The 2,580-nt window shown below is 41.8% G+C and overlaps 1 protein-coding gene across 1 annotated transcript in view; it reads left to right on the top strand.

Annotated features, from left to right (window-relative positions):
* The window catches only part of AKAP13 (A-kinase anchoring protein 13), a 247,495-nt gene that overhangs the window by 159,526 nt on the left and 85,389 nt on the right, over positions 1-2,580 (top strand). The gene's annotated exons all lie outside the window — the stretch shown is intronic.

Raw genomic sequence — 2,580 nt, 5'->3', positions numbered from 1 at the left:
CATATATGACTTTTGGCTCTTACGGTAAGGGGTTAGTTGCTGTGAATCACATGCTTAAGATGAGATATGGAAGAATTTTAAATGTTAGCAGAATCTCTTTGGTATCAACGTGCCTCTTTTTCTCAGCATCCTTCAAAAAGCTAGGATTGACCTTCCAAGAAGCGTAATGCACTTCAGTAGCCCACTCATGGTAAGCATCCCTGAGACGGTTCTAACACCAGAGGACAGCAGGTATCAGAAATTTACTGCAAAGCTAGCATACCAAAGAGAAAGGGGTCAGAATCTAGGCTTAACTGCTCATCGAAACTCATTTTAGTCTAGGGGCCATTTCTGTTTTACTAATTTTATAATTTTGGGTTATTTGGGAAAACATTGCCTGTTAATAAATAGTACCATGATTCCTCATGTTATTGATGATTTATTGAGAACATACTTTGTAGTGAGTAATTCAGCCTGTCGGATAGATGGTCAAAAGATTTGCAACCATGTTTCTGTGCAGTGAATGAATCCTCCCCATCTATGCTGTTGTCACAGGCCACCTGGGCTCATTAGCTGAGGCTCAGAAGTAATATTTGACTTTTAACTGCACTGTTATTTTCCAGAGAAATGCATATCCTTTAAAAGTTTGCTTGCTCTAAGAGACTTCTGCAGGTATCACACAACAGACATAATGAGACTAAGGATTTAAGACATTTATACATATCTGCTCAGTTACAGTCTGATTCCCTGAAAAGACATTGACTCAAGTGTTGGCTTCCATGTCCGGATGGTGGGGTTTTGCTTCCTTTTGTTCAGCCTTGGAACTGTGGCTGGATCTCCTGAGACAGTTGCAGAGGAAGTAAATATGGGCAATGGCTGGGAAGGCTGGGTGTAACCATGAGCTGCATTATTAGGATGTTCAGTATAAACAGTAGCAGAAGCACTGCCAAAAACAAAAGGCTGTTCCCTCTCCACCGAAAATATGTACAGCTCTATTTTCAGACTGATGGGAACACAGCGCGGGTGTGGTTTAGGTGATCACAAGGGGCAGGGATGAGAAATAACAGGGGGGGCCCGGGTGGGTGCGGGAGGGGTGGCCGGAGTTTCTTCTGTTATCCCCTGTTCTTTGTGCACTCTGGCTCACCAGAACTTCGAATGTTGACTACCTGCAGCGTCCATGAGCTGCTCGTCGTGGAGGTGCTTTGAAGCAAAGACTGACTTTGCTTCTTAGCTAAAGAAGGATAAACATGGCCGGAGCCAGAGAGTGCGTCTTGGGAGTTTATGTGTCCAGAAGATGTGAACATTAAATGGCAAGAATTTCTGTTTTCCTCATTTCCAGATGCTTGCTACACAAACTTTCTGAATCGTCTTGAACTGTTCCCTCCCCTACCCATCCAGTTAGTTGCCAATCCTGTAGTTGGCTAATAGTTCAAAGATTCTATCAGGGCAAAATCTAGATGGAGGGGCTTATAATCATCTTTGTTTTTCTCTTAAAATTCAAATTATTAGCAGTCTCAACACTGTCGTTTCTTCCTATTCTGTCTCTTAATCCTAATGTGTTAATCAAAGTCTTTTACCAAGCTTAGTCTCACAGCTGGCTGCAGAGTGCCAGTAGTACAAAGAACCAGTTTATCATTTATTAATATTAAAACCTCAGTCTTACAAGTCACCCTTTAACTAACATGAGAACATATATTACCACGTATGTGTGGTAAGCAGTCTGAAAATGTTTCAAATGAGCCACATAGTGCGGCCTTTGAGTTTTCTTCTGTGAGTGAGAGCCAGTGGAATTACTGAAGAACAGAAATGAGACCAGGGCAAATGTGTCACATCAGTGACTCTGAAACAGGGTAGAAGAGGAGGGAGATGTTTTGTAATCCAATTTATATCTCAAGCAGCCTAGCTACATAGTAAGCGCAACATTTTTCACCATGAACCTGATAGGCTTGGTGCTGCTGTCACTGTGTGCAGGATGTGGTTTAAAATGCTGATACATGTTTAGATGTTCTTTCCGTACTCGGTGGATGTGGAGTTTGTCTCTGGGCAGTGGCATTGACCACGATGGGCAGCATCTGGTGCAGATCACTAGCTCTGCCTCTGACTGTGTGGGCTGCCTGACGACGTTTCTCTAAACCAGCTTGCTTATCTCTAACTGCTGCACACTCATTTTTTTTATTGATAAAATGCACACAACATAAAGTTTACCACATTTAGGTGTACAGTCAGTAACATTAAGCACATTCACATTGTTGTGCAGTCATCACCACTGTCCATCTCCAGAACCTTTTCATCTTTGTGAACAACCTGTTTCCATTAAACAAGTCCCCATAGTCCCTGGCGACCGCTATTCTAATCTTGTCTCTATGAATTTGGCTCTTCCAGACACCTTGTGTAATTAGAATCTTACAATATTTGTCCTTTTGTAACCCTTTGGTTTATTTCACTTAGTATAATGTCCTCAGGTTCATCCATGTTGTAGCACATGGCAGAATTTCCTTTTTTAAGGCTGAATAATATTCTGTTGTTTGTATTTGCCACATTTTGTTTATTCGATCATCTCCTGATAGACACTGGAGTTGTTTCCAGTTTTTGTCTGTTGCG

The sequence above is a fragment of the Pteropus vampyrus genome, unplaced genomic scaffold (assembly GCF_000151845.1).
Source record: "Pteropus vampyrus isolate Shadow unplaced genomic scaffold, Pvam_2.0 Scaffold34, whole genome shotgun sequence".
In the NCBI taxonomy this organism is placed as follows: Eukaryota; Metazoa; Chordata; class Mammalia; order Chiroptera; family Pteropodidae; genus Pteropus; species Pteropus vampyrus.
Note: the sequence above shows the minus strand (reverse complement) of the source record. Positions and strands in the feature narration are given on the sequence as shown.